At 47.4% G+C, this 14714-nt stretch overlaps 1 pseudogene; it reads left to right on the top strand.

Moving 5' to 3' along the window:
* Positions 1-9357: 9357 nt before the first annotated feature.
* Positions 9358-9564, top strand: LOC142270260 (U2 spliceosomal RNA; annotated as a pseudogene).
* The last annotated feature ends 5150 nt before the right edge of the window (positions 9565-14714 follow it).

The raw sequence follows: 14714 nt of genomic DNA, 5'->3' as shown, positions 1-14714 counted from the left end.
CCAGGATACATTGGTACCTCCAGCGGTTCTGCATTGCTCGTTTGGAAGCGGATCGGAGCCTTGTGTGGTGCTAACCTGCAAAGCAACTTCCTCCTGTGTGGAATCAGTCAGCTGACACTGGATACGGTCTGGACTGCCCGCTGGAGAGGCTGAGTAGTTACCGCTGATCTTATTGTTGTCCGCAGCCAACATCTTGGTGCTTTCAGTGGCTTCGTACTGCTTGATTTCGAAAGTACATTTGGGAGAATACGGGACCGGCTGGTTTGTGGCCTTGTGAAGTGTTATAAAGGCTCTGTAAAGAGGGATGTCGGTAACCATACATCTCCCCCAGAGCCAGCACTAGTCGCGGCCACTGGCCTCAAAACGTCCGCTCTGGAAGTCTAACAGGTCAATCCTGTATATAGCGGTTCCAGCCTAATCAACGGAGAAATCCGGGGTGTTTTTTGCGGTCAAGTTGTTGTGAGGTTTATTCCCCCAGGCCCTGGGGGCGAATATAACGTCGCAAACTTATATTGTACAACTTAAAACTTGTAAGTTAGCCAGGGGTGGTATAGTACATCTTTCATTGTATAAGTCTAAATTATTAACCAAACAAAATATATGCCACCGGCCGGGGCATTACATTAGACTGGTAAAACTAAATCAATGTGAATATTGTATCACCTCGAAGTTAATTGGTTATACAAAAGAATTTTATTCTCATTACTTTCATTTTTTACTTTATGTGGTCCTTGTTTTATGTGGTCCTTGGTTTTAGTAATAATCAGTGTATTGTATATTATCAAATACTCTGTCTTGAAACAAGGATAGCAAAAAATGTTTTATTTGTGGTCTATTAATAAAATTATAAAAACCCATCTAGCGCTGGTTTATTGTGGATTTTTACTTAAAATCCTTTACACAGTTTATTAAAGGCTACTTTACACACTGCGATATCGGTCCCGATATCGCTAGTGTGGATACCCGCCCCCATCTGTTGCGCGACACGGGCAAATCGCTGCCCATGCTGCACAATACCGACCAGACCCGTCACACATACTTACCTGCCCGGCGACGTCGCTGTGACCGGCGAACCGCCTCCTTTCTAAGGGGGCGGTCCGTGCGGCGTCACAGCGACGTCACTGAGCGACCGCCCAATAGCAGCGGAGGGGCGGAGATGAGTGGCCGGAACATCCCGCCCACCTCCTTCCTTCCTCATAGCGGCTGGGAGGCAGGTAAGGAGAGGTTCCTCGTTTCTGCGGTGTCACACGGAGCGATGTGTGCTGCCGCAGGAGCGACGAACTACATCGTTACTGCTGCAGTAACGATAATCGAGAATGGAGACCCATGTCACCGATGAGCGATTTTGCACGTTTTTGCAGCGATGCAAAATCGCTCATCGGTGTCACACGCAGCAACATCGCTAATGCGGCCGGATGTGCGTCACAAATTCCGTGACCCCAACGACTCCGCATTAGCGATGTCGCAGCGTGTAAAGCCCCCTTTAGTGGGAGTGGTGTACAGGGTCTTAGCAGTAAAGAGTATTCCATATTTCTGCCAGATACCCACAGAGATATTGAAATCTGAAAAAAGAGACTTCTGCTCATTGAAGGTAAGAACTGCTCACATAGCGTTCAACTCCACAGCAAACGAGTGCTCTAGCACTGGCATCTCAGCAGGGATATTCCCCTACTACACATGTGTGTCTGGGTCCCTGTGACAGTTTACAGGACATAACTCAGGGCACCTAGACAGAAGGCAGAGGGACTACTTTCTATTTCTGGTGTAGAGCTTAGTACAATATATATATATATACTATTACATGTGACACATGTACTTTGTATTACCATTATTCGCTGTATATGAACCCCTTTTCTCCGGGCATTATTTGTCTATAGCATTTTTCACGAACCTGAGGCAACTGAGAACCCTTCAGTGAAGGAATTCCACTAACCCTCACAATACCAACCAGGGGCCTCCCTGCAGTAACTCAGGTAGTTGTACCCATTCTCTTTCCGCATTCTATGTGTTCTTCTTCTTTCTTCTTTTTTTTCTTTTTTCTTCTTTTTATTTCTATCATGTAGTTCAGGGGTTTATAGATATATGTCCTGCATCTCATATTTCCTTTAGTGGTGCTTCTTACCCATTCTCATATCATTTACCCTAGTATTTCATGATCCTGAGGCGACTGAGAACCCTTTAATAAAGGAATCCTTTTTCACTTGAATTGTCAAGTGATACTTACCAGTGACTATCACGTAATGTTACAGGTAGTTGCATTTTCTTCCACTTCTTTCTCTCCTTTCTTCTTTGTCACACGGTCCATTGTGTTATAGCCCACGTGTCATGATAACACTTGTACCATCTTTTCATTTAGATTCCACCTACAATTATTTACCGATTCCAGTTCTGAAATAGGCTTTCATGATCTACTCACTAGAATTCTCAAGTGCATAAGGTACTGAGACATATACATGTTCACACCATTATAAAGAACAAAGTATAAACATTGAGGTTTTTCTCACACCCATGTTCCTGTGTTCTTTGATATGATATGTGTTCATTTCCTTCACTATATAGGATTGCAAGTTTTCCATTTGTACCTTAATGGCAATGACGCTATACAATTGAACACATATCATCCTGTTATCCATATAGGTGTGTATTTACCTGCTTGACTATTTTTGGTTGTTTGATCCAGAATGTTTCTCCAGATAGGTCATGTGGAAATTTTCTTTCCTCAGTACAAATGTTTTCACTATGGCTTTGGAAAAATTTTTTGTATGTGCATCATGGTCATTTGACCCATTGTACTCTCAAGTAGCAATATATTGTACTGTTATGTTGTACTATGTACTAATTACGTGTTTATATGGTTTTGTAACCCTTTATGATCTTAGATAACTTTATCCTTGATAAAGACCTAAAAACAAGGTCGAAACGTTGGATGAATTATCCTTTTGCACAAATAAAGAATTTTCAGCATTCCAAGAGTTCTTTTCTTACGTTATTGATCACTATAGTGTGCCAGAGCTATTTCTATTGAATTGACTCTTATTTTTTCTGAGCACCTGCTATATACACAGTGACCCAGACATATTCAAGTTTCATTCAGAAGGCAGAGGGAAGCCTTAGCAGCTGAGCCTATATCTTGGCTTGTGAGCATTAGAACAGGCCGGCGATTACAGGGTAACATGAAAAATGTCCAGCTTGCATTATGACTAGAACATGACAATATCCTTTTAAGTACTAACCTATGATGCGTTCCTAAGCAGTTGATGTTATATGTTCTACATTTCATTTTCTGCATACTTTACAAGTAGTAGAATTTGCTTTGATATAGGCAACTGGATTTTCACAATGAAAAGGCAAAGGATAACGCCCGAAAAAGACGCCATACATTATGTCAGTGCCATCACTGACAAACCTGGATTGACCATGAAATACATCAATCCCCTTAAAGGTGAGTTAAAACAAGTTTTAACTAAATTGCCTTAATATTGTCATGCATTAGAATGACTGTCTTAGGTAATGATAAATATTTTCTACAGGAAGAGTAGTGTTTGCTGAAACTGAAATCGAAAAAGGGAGTTTTGTTGCAGAATATCGAGGCGAGCTCACGTATGCACTTACGATGGTAGACAACTACTCGAGATTTATGGTTGTGGTACAAGTCAAAGATCTAATGGCCCATACTGCAGCGAAGGTCTTCCAAGCACACTTATGCAGACCTCATGGCTACTCAGAGAGAGTCCTCACAGATCAAGGCACAGCCTTTGAAGCGGAAATCTTCAAGGACTTCTGCAGCTTTTACCGATGCAGGAAGATGCGCACTACACCCTACCATGCTCAAACCAATGGTTATCAACCTGCTCAGGACTTTACCCCATATTCCAGATGTGGCCTTACAAGTGATTTATAGAGGGGTAACAATACGTTGGGATCACCGGATCTAATCTCCCTTTTTATACACCCTAAAATCTTGTTTGCTTTAGAATAAACAATAACATCATAAAGGTATAGCAGTACCGTTTCAAAGTTTCGGTGTCCCAAGCAGCATTCCATCAGCCTCTGGAAGGTTCCTGGCAAATTGCACAGCTCGAAGGGCATGCTTTTGAACTCGCAGAGACCCATCGGGGTGGCAAAGGCGGTCTTCTCCCGGTCTGCCTCAGCAACGGACACTTGCCAATAGCGACTAGTGAGATCAAGGGTAGAAAAATAATTTGCAGTTCTCAATGCAGCTAGCTGTTCCTCAATACAGGGGAGTGGTGCTGTCCTTCTTCTTTAACAGGACCAACGGAGCTGCCCAGAGGCTACAACTGTCACGGATAACCCCAGCCTCCTTCATGTTGCTCAACATGTCCTTGGTACACTGGTAATGTGCAGGTAGTTTTGGCTTATATATATCTTTGATGGGTGGGTGTGCACTTGTGGGGATGTAGTGTTTGACCCCTTTTATTCTTCAAAAGTCTAGCGGATGTTTGCTGAAGACTTGCTCGTATTCTTGCACTAGCCTGTAGACCCCCTTCTTGTGATGTGAAGGTGTGGAGTCAGTGCCTACGTGTAATTCCTTACACCACTCCTCTGGCTGACTTGGTGAGCTGTCACTGAATGGGTGGGCTGAAGCAATGGTGGATGCTGCTGTTTGGATAGCATGTGTATCTACTGAGAACAGCTTATCAATGGTGGCAAATCGGAGCAGCTTAATCTCTTGCTCTCCGCAGTTCAACACTCTCATGGGCACTCTTCCCTTCCATATTAATGAATAAAACTATGATGTAAATAGCATATAGATACCCCACAAATGCAGATAAAAGTAGGTTATGGGAAAAGGGGGAAGAGAGAAACAGGAAAATAGTGGAATAAAGTATACCTTCCAGGTGGGAGAGGAAATGGCAGCACAGCCAGTGGAGGTGAAGCAAGGGGAGCCTGCAACTAAAGAGTTGAGAGCGTTATCACATGGTGACTGAGCCTGATTGTAACGGGAGCATAGAAGTGCCGATCCTGTCTTACCTGCGTTGGTGTAGAAGTGGGTGTCCTGTGGTGGAGTCAGCTATGTGCAGTGGTGGCCGTGGGTTCTTTTATGTGCGACCGTAGTAATAGCTGCGCCCACTTCCTGTATGGGAGTGGAATGCAGTGAGGGTAATGGAACGCACGCCTGTGTGACGCCCCTGGACTAATCCAGGGTGTCACAGGGAACTGCACTATTCTCTACCCTTGGTGCAGGGCCCACCCTCCTTGGTTCCGGGGTCCGCAACAGTGATTCTGTACTAACAGCACAAATCCTAGTCACCCAAACACTACACTTGTCAGGCACACCAGGGGCGTGGTTCCAGCTGGGAAAGGAACCGCCCACCTATGAGTCAGACAGGCTGGTGGGAGGAGTCAGTTAGACAGTTGGTAGTAACTGAAAAAGAGAGAGGACCTGGGGATTAAGAGCTCCCTGAGGAGAGCCTGGCTGGGTCGCAGACAGTGGCCTGTACTTGACGGCTCAGAGATTAGCGGCGTCAGCACAGCGGAGGGATAGGACTTCCCACACAGAGCAGTCACAGAAAATCCCACGTGCCAGCTGCTAAGAGCAGGTCCCAATTAAAAAGAGGGACGGGACCCGAAGGTTTCAAGCCAACGGGGCCAGGGACACACACAGTATACAGTGTATGGAGGAAGGCTCCAGTCCACCACAGAATCACTGAAAGGGACCACCGCACGTGCAGTCACCGAGTGCAGCAGTACCAAGAGACTTTGTTTACCTCAGAGTCTGTGTCCACTGAATGCGTCATCACACCTGAGTGAGTACCCTGGCCCCCAGCGTCCTGCCGGCCCTATATCAATATAAGCTGTTCCTACCTATTCCCTACCCTGAGTCCCGGGGCCCCTACCTGCGGAGGGAATCACCACCAGGCTGCCCCAACACCATCAGCCCCGGCACTCCCATACAGCAGCGGCGGTATTCCTTATTACCGCACACCGCAGGTGGCGTCACAAATATTCTCCCCTGTAAAAAACCTTTTTGTTTTTCATCAAAGTGTCTGCCGAGCAGTCCGACTGCTGCTAGGGCGTCACACATTGATTTTTGGCGTCACGAACAGGATTGGACTGGACCCACTAACCTGGGTGACGTGCGCCTTCTCCAAAACTGTTGAGCCCAAAGTGAATAAAAAAAAAAAAAATTCAGTTGCCGCCATCTTGCTGCTGAAAACCAAGGGGGCATAGAAAGATGTCGGCGCCGGGTGAAGCGAGCGCAGCGGCAGTTCCCCCTCAAGATCAAGGTGACATGGACGCACGAGCGACCGCGCAGATAATGCCAATGACTTTACCGTATGTGCCAGGCGCTACCTGGCTACCACAATATGATGGTTCCCCTGACACTCTGCAAGGATTCAAAAGAAAAATCCGCACACTCCTGGATATGTTTGGGATGAATGACCGGCAGCAAGCGTCTGTACTACTCGGCCAGTTATCAGGCGCCGCAGAGCTGGAGGCGGAGACCTGGACAGATCAGGACCGGGCCTCAGTAACTGCCAGTGGATCTGGAGATGGAAGTTGAGATGCCTGAAGTTTATTCCCCAAATGCAGATTGGGATACCAAGCGTAGAGCTCAATACAGGCAAATTCAAGAGTATGTCGAGGAGAATCTGGACCAAAGTAGGGAAAAGCAAGAAAGAAGCTTTAACAAGCAAGCCCAAGCCCCTCCATTTTCACCAGGAGAAGTGGTCTTAAAAAGAAAAAGAAAGATGCATAAACTGGACGACCAGTGGGAAAGAGAGCCATATGTGGTCCAGCCTTCCAATTTCAACAACCAGAAGACCTGTCTTGTCAGCAAGGACCAAGGAAGAACCACAGCTGTAATTTCCCGTGACCACTTGAAAAAGTGCCCTGAACCCCTGAACATCCAGAAGGAAGAACAGCCCCAACCTCAAGTGACTGAGAAAAAGAAGAGAGTGATCCACACCATCCTAGGTGACTTCCCGGAAGATTGGCCTATGTACAATGGAGCAGTGATTGTGCCTGTACTCACATTCCCGCAACCCGCGGAAGAACCAGAACCAAGGAGGCCTGAAATCATTGCACCTAGAGAAGTACCCATACCAGCACCACGAACACGTAGATTACCACCTACAACACCTAGCACCAGTAGTGGGGAACAGGTAGTAGCAAACACCACAGTACAAGGGTTAGAGGGAAGCCAGGAGCTGAGAAGGTCCACCCGTGTGAACTTTGGTCAGCCCCCACATAGGTTCAGAGATGAGGAATGGTAGCGGAACCCGGCTACTCTACCCTAATGTAAATAGTCTAAATATAGAGTAAATTTAAAAATGTTTAGTATTTTCCATGCTTTTAATTCTACTATTTTCCATGCTAAAGATAGTCATGTAAGACATGTTGATATAGAGTGTTGATAAGAAGAATGTTGATTTTATTTTAATTACCTGGATTCATGACCTGATTGACGACCAATGATAAGTTTTATTGAAAATGGACCTTTGGCTACAGGACTGGTGGTAGCCAGCACGAACTGGTGCTATTGTAAATGGTTATTTCCCATTCATAGCCACGGACTGCATCCCCACCTACAGGAGAAGACACAGGTGGAGGAGAGACCTGGGAGACATATGGCCCAGGTCTGGCCACCAACAGGAACGGTGGCTTGCCTCCTTTTGGAACTTTGGGGGTGGGATGAAGGACTGGGAAAGCGAAACGTTGGGTTCAAGTGCCTCCCCTGCGTGGGATGGATAGATATGTTTTTCTTATTAAAATGTTCACTTTTTGCAGATAAAAATAAACACTCTGGGTGCACTGTAGCTCGGGGACGAGCTACGTTTAACCAAGGGGGAATGTGACGCCCCTGGACTAATCCAGGGTGTCACAGGGAACTGCACTATTCTCTATCCTTGGTGCAGGGCCCACCCTCCTTGGTTCCGGGGTCCGCAACAGTGATTCTGTACTAACAGCACAAATCCTAGTCACCCAAACACTACACTTGTCAGGCACACCAGGGGCGTGGTTCCAGCTGGGAAAGGAACCGCCCACCTATGAGTCAGACAGGCTGGTGGGAGGAGTCAGTTAGACAGTTGGTAGTAACTGAAAAAGAGAGAGGACCTGGGGATTAAGAGCTCCCTGAGGAGAGCCTGGCTGGGTCGCAGACAGTGGCCTGTACTTGACGGCTCAGAGATTAGCGGCGTCAGCACAGCGGAGGGATAGGACTTCCCACACAGAGCAGTCACAGAAAATCCCACGTGCCAGCTGCTAAGAGCAGGTCCCAATTAAAAAGAGGGACGGGACCCGAAGGTTTCAAGCCAACAGGGCCAGGGACACACACAGTATACAGTGTATGGAGGAAGGCTCCAGTCCACCACAGAATCACTGAAAGGGACCACCGCACGTGCAGTCACCGAGTGCAGCAGTACCAAGAGACTTTGTTTACCTCAGAGTCTGTGTCCACTGAATGCGTCATCACACCTGAGTGAGTACCCTGGCCCCCAGCGTCCTGCCGGCCCTATATCAATATAGGCTGTTCCTACCTATTCCCTACCCTGAGTCCCGGGGCCCCTACCTGCGGAGGGAATCACCACCAGGCTGCCCCAACACCATCAGCCCCGGCACTCCCATACAGCAGCGGCGGTATACCTTATTACCGCACACCGCAGGTGGCGTCACAAATATTCTCCCCCGTAAAAAACCTTTTTGTTTTTCATCAAAGTGTCTGCCGAGCAGTCCGACTGCTGCTAGGGCGTCACACCTGCGCATTTGTGTTTAACGTCGCGCATGTGCAGAACGGAGAAAAGGCTGCGCTCACTTCCTAATGAAAGGGAGTGAGACGCATCTGGGAAGGGAAGGGAAAAGATTAGGGTTTGGGGATGATGAAAGGGCTTTCTACGGGCAAGGATGGCAAAGGGTGGCAGTGACGGAAAGTCAGGCAGCCTGTCCTGTCCTGTCCTGTCCGTCCGTCTTTTTGTATCATGAATTGGAAAGACTGCAAGGGGGAGGGGAGGTGCTTGTGTCCAAAAGGAGGAGTTATTCAGATTCATTGCAGTGGGCGGCGGCTGCAAAAAGCACCATTCTTCTTGTTTTTGCTCTGCAAAACAGCCTTTTCAAGGGTTGGCTTGGTGACAAAATGTCTTCTGTAGGCGTGGGTTTGTCTCCCTCTCCCTAAGATGTGTCCGGTATAGGCCAGGGTGCCACTCAAGGCCGTAACCAATTTGGGTTATAGCTTCTCGGCCTTTTGGCTAAGATCAAGTGTAGTTTCGGAGGACGCTACCTTGGTCGGTACTGGAAGGTGCCTGGGATTGCACGTCTGCCGGCCTTGAGGAAGTGTGTGCGCCTTCTGGTGACACATAGCCCTCTTGTGCCTGGACGGTTCCCAGGCAACGGGAGGCGATCACCTTTGTTATTTTGAAGTCCTACTGATAAACAGAAAAAAAAAAAAATTAAATCTGTTCTTATCAGTTTAATATCTGATACGTCCCCTCTCTGGGGACCATATATTAAATGGATTTTTAGAACAAGGAGATGGAAAAAATCTTGCTCTGTCCACTGCACGCATTGACCTGGTATTGCAGTACCTCCAGGACCGGTGCACCCCTTCTTAACCCAGTTTCCAAAAGCAGAACTCAATTCACCTGATTCAAATGAGCCCCATTAGTGAATTGAAAGAAAGCAAAAACTTTATATGCACCTCAATTTGGCCAATTCACTTTTCACACTTTCACCCTTTTTTTTATCTTTCACACCTTTTACTTGCTTTATTGATGCAAAAAGCTGTGCCAAATAGCAAACTCATCTCCACTCAACTTGACCAACTCTGCTATGTCCCGTGCAGTATCTTATTCTCAGTCTTATCTAGATCATTTGCAATTGAATAGAATAGATCCCTTTTGGCTACTTATGACTGTGTAAAATATGTAGTTTTACTGGGCTGGGATGAGAGAATCCATTGAAGCATGGTGTAGGGATTGTGGTTCCTGTGTGCTAAGAAGAGAGGCTGGCACCAGCCAGAAAGCCCCATTGCAGCCAATAATCACTTAATAACTTTTTCAACTTGTCATCATATGGGAGGCCCCGTTGTTGGTAGACGTGCACCTTCTCAGTGAATGGCCGGTGAAATGCAGGCAACTCGATCTCTTCGAGGTCATCATCCTCTGGCCCCTCTTCCGACAGGTGGGGCATCCGGGAGAGTGCATTGGCATTGACGTTGGTACGGCCGGCCCGGTACTTGATGGTGAAATCGTAGTTGGCTAACCTGGTCACCCACCGCTGCTCCAACGCGCCCAGCTTGGCCGTATCTAGATGGGTCAGCAGGTTATTGTCTGTGTACGCGGTGAACTTGGCTGCTGCCAGGTAATGGCGGAACCGCTCGGTGATAGCCCACACCAGTGCCAAGAGCTCAAGCTTGAAGGAGATGTAGTTCTCAGGGTTCCTCTCAGTCGGTCGGAGTTTTCGGCTAGCATAAGCTATTACCTTTTCCCTTCTGTCTTGGACCTGGGATAGAACAGCCCCCAAGCCCACATTGCTGGCGTCGGTGTAGAGGATGAATGGGCGGCTGTAGTCAGGGTACGCTAGGATTTCCTCTCCGGTCAGGGCTGTTCTCAGCTGGCGGAAGGATTCCTCATGCTTTTCTTCCCACACCAATGGGGCTACTAGGGATCTACCACCCTTGGTCTGTCCTACGAGGAGGTCTTGCATGGGGGCAGCCATCTTTGTGTACCCCTTAATGAAGCGACGGTAATATCCCACCAGGCCCAGAAACTGCCTCACTTCCCTCACTGTGGTCGGTCTCGGCCAGTCTTGGATGGCGGTGATCTTCTCGGGGTTGGGGGCGACACCTTCCGCACCAACCACATGTCCTAGGTACTGCACTCTGGGTTTCAGCAGATGACACTTTGAGGGCTTCAACTTCATCCCATACTTGGCAAGGGACGCGAACACCTCGGCTAGGTGCTCCAGGTGGGCTTCATACGTCTGTGAGTACACAATCACATCATCCAAGTACAGCAAAACGGTCCCATAGGCAGTCTTCTCTCGGTCTTCCGGTGCCACGGCCACCTGCCAGTACCCGCTGGTGAGGTCAAGGGTGGAGAAGTAGTTAGCGGTTCTCAGCGAGGCCAGGGACTCTTTGATGCGGGGCAGAGGGTAAGCATCCTTATGCGTTATCTGGTTAATCTTCCGGTAATCCACACACATCCGCATGGTGCCATCCTTCTTCTTAACCAGCACCAACGGAGCGGCCCAGGGACTACAGCTGTCCCTAATAACCCCTGCCTCCTTCATGTTCCTCAACATGTCTTTGGCGCATTGGTAGTGTGCAGGGGGAATAGGCCTGTATCTCTCTTTAATAGGGGAGTGTGTACCGGTAGGGATGTGGTGTTGAACCCCTTTAATCTGCCCAAAATCTAGAGGGTGCTTGCTAAAAACCCGCTCATACTACTGTACCACCCGGTATACCCCTTCCTTGTGGTGTATGGGGGTATCATCAGTGCCGACATGTAGCTCTCGATACCACTCGCCTAACTCCCCCAGGGATGAGTGGGAACCGGCAGCAGGCGGTGTGACCGGGGGAACGGCTTCATGGATCGTGTGGGGATCTAGAGTCAGCAATTTGGCAAGGGTAGCGTACCGGGTGGTGCATGAATGCACACATATTGGTTTTATAATCTTATTGTATTACTTTATATTCTTATTTCACTTGTGCATATCTCCACCATAATCCTGGCTAAGAAATATAGCTTTTTTTGGGGTACACAGGTAGTAAGGTCTTCTTTCTATTTCTTTAGGGGTGATATAGCCTGGTGGAACTCTAGACCTCTAACATTATATATGCACCCTTTTTCTTTATGGTTCTTGGACACCTTATAACATTCTTCCATACATATATATCTTTCTCATAAATTATAAATAATTAGGCATTTTTATATATTTTATTTACATTTTCATAAATAACTTTTTACAAAGCATGGGGGACATTCTCACATACATATAATTTTCATGTACGCATTCTGAAAATTTACGCATAAACCGTACACACTCCTTTTTGTAACAATTTCTATAACTCATTCGCTGAACTCTCATCCCGGATATTCATTCTTACACCGAATTTCCTGTTATAACACAACATTCATGATTTTTATTCAATTTATTTTTATTTTTTAGGTTTATTAGTAGTGATGAGCGAGTACTAAAAAGCTCGGGTGCTCGAAGCTCGGGCCGAGCCTCCCAAGATACTCGTGTACTCGGCCCGAGCACCGAGCCCAATGTTATCCTATGGGAGACCCGAGTATTTTTGTGAAATGACCACCGGCAGCATGTAGAAACCCTAAAAATGGCACAAAAGTCTCCGAAGAGTGCTCAAATGACATGGCAACAGCATGGGGAAGACCCCTTGAAGCATTTATCACTCAAAAGTCACAGCTGTGAATAATTTTGTCCGCGTTTTACGCCATTTTTACGGACTCACCAGAAAACCTTCCAAAATGACACCAAAATGATTTTTCATAGCGGAAATGTTAAGGGCACATACCCAATAGTGAGATAGAGCTAATGTATGTTACTTTTTGAGATCAATACATGAAAGATTTTACGTAAAACATTGTGTGGCACTCCGATGTCCCTGAGAAGAGACGTACATAAAGGCCTCTGAGTCTAATGTGCCCATTTTGAGGAACTGAGTCTTTGTAGTATTTTCCTTTGCCAGGGCAGTCCAAAATTGTGAGGTTCACCAATGCCCCTGCATACAGACGTGCATGATGGCCTGTAAACCTGAAGTGCCCATTGTAAGGAAGTGGGTCTATTGTAGTATAACCCTTAGGCAGGGCAGCCAAAAATTGGGAGGCTCCACGTTGTCCCTGGATAGAGACGTGCATGAGGGCCTCAAAACATTAAGTGTCCAGTGTCAGGAAGTGGGTGTATTATAGTATAGCCCTTAGGCAGGGCAGCCAAAAATTGGGAGGCTCCACGTTGTCCCTGGATAGAGACGTGCATGAGGGCCTGTAAACCTGAAGTGCCCATTGGAAGGAAGTGGGTCTTTTGTAGTATAGCCCTTTGGCAGGGCAGCCAAAAATTGGGAGGCTCCACGTTGTCCCTGGATAGAGACGTGCATGAGGGCCTGTAAACCTGAAGTGCCCATTGGAAGGAAGTGGGTCTTTTGTAGTATAGCCCTTTGGCAGGGCAGCCAATAATTGGGAGGCTCCACGTTGTCCCTGGATAGAGACATGCATGAGGGCCTCAAAACATTAAGTGTCCATTGTCAGGAAGTGGGTGTATTATAGTATAGCCCTTAGGCAGGGCAGCCAAAAATTGGGAGGCTCCACGTTGTCCCTGGATAGAGACGTGCATGAGGGCCTGTAAACCTGAAGTGCCCATTGGAAGGAAGTGGGTCTTTTGTAGTATAGCCCTTTGGCAGGGCAGCCAAAAATTGGGAGGCTCCACGTTGTCCCTGGATAGAGACGTGCATGAGGGCCTCAAAACATTAAGTGTCCATTGTCAGGAAGTGGGTGTATTATAGTATAGCCCTTTGGCAGGGCAGCCAAAAATTGGGAGGCTCCACGTTGTCCCTGGATAGAGACGTGCATGAGGGCCTCAAAACATTAAGTGTCCATTGTCAGGAAGTGGGTGTATTATAGTATAGCCCTTAGGCAGGGCAGCCAAAAATTGGGAGGCTCCACGTTGTCCCTGGATAGAGACGTGCATGAGGGCCTCAAAACATTAAGGGTCCATTGTCAGGAAGTGGGTCTTTTGTAGTATAGCCCTTTGGCAGGGCAGCCAAAAATTGGGAGGCTCCACGTTACAACGACAGGAGACCCGCTCCTTTGCAATGGGAACAATGTTTTGAGGCCCTCATGCACGTCTCTATGCAGGGACAACGTGGAGCCTCCCAATTTTTGGCTGCCCTGCCAAAGGGCTATACTATAATACACCCACTTCCTGACAATGGACACTTAATGTTTTGAGGCCCTCATGCACGTCTCTATCCAGGGACAACGTGGAGCCTCCCAATTTTTGGCTGCCCTGCCAAAGGGCTATACTACAAAAGACCCACTTCCTGACAATGGACACTTAATGTTTTGAGGCCCTCATGCACGTCTCTATCCAGGGACAACGTGGAGCCTCCCAATTTTTGGCTGCCCTGCCTAAGGGCTATACTATAATACACCCACTTCCTGACAATGGACACTTAATGTTTTGAGGCCCTCATGCATGTCTCTATCCAGGGACAACGTGGAGCCTCCCAATTTTTGGCTGCCCTGCCAAAGGGCTATACTACAAAAGACCCACTTCCTTCCAATGGGCACTTCAGGTTTACAGGCCCTCATGCACGTCTCTATCCAGGGACAACGTGGAGCCTCCCAATTTTTGGCTGCCCTGCCAAAGGGCTATACTACAAAAGACCCACTTCCTTCCAATGGGCACTTCACGTTTACAGGCCCTCATGCACGTCTCTATCCAGGGACAACGTGGAGCCTCCCAATTTTTGGCTGCCCTGCCTAAGGGCTATACTATAATACACCCACTTCCTGACACTGGACACTTAATGTTTTGAGGCCCTCATGCACGTCTCTATCCAGGGACAACGTGGAGCCTCCCAATTTTTGGCTGCCCTGCCTAAGGGCTATACTACAATAGACCCACTTCCTTACAATGGGCACTTCAGGTTTACAGGCCATCATGCACGTCTGTATGCAGGGGCATTGGTGAACCTCACAATTTTGGACTGCCCTGGCAAAGGAAAATACTACAAAGAC

Source organism: Anomaloglossus baeobatrachus, unplaced genomic scaffold (genome assembly GCF_048569485.1).
Source record: "Anomaloglossus baeobatrachus isolate aAnoBae1 unplaced genomic scaffold, aAnoBae1.hap1 Scaffold_3253, whole genome shotgun sequence".
Taxonomy (NCBI): Eukaryota; Metazoa; Chordata; class Amphibia; order Anura; family Aromobatidae; genus Anomaloglossus; species Anomaloglossus baeobatrachus.
Note: the sequence above shows the minus strand (reverse complement) of the source record. Positions and strands in the feature narration are given on the sequence as shown.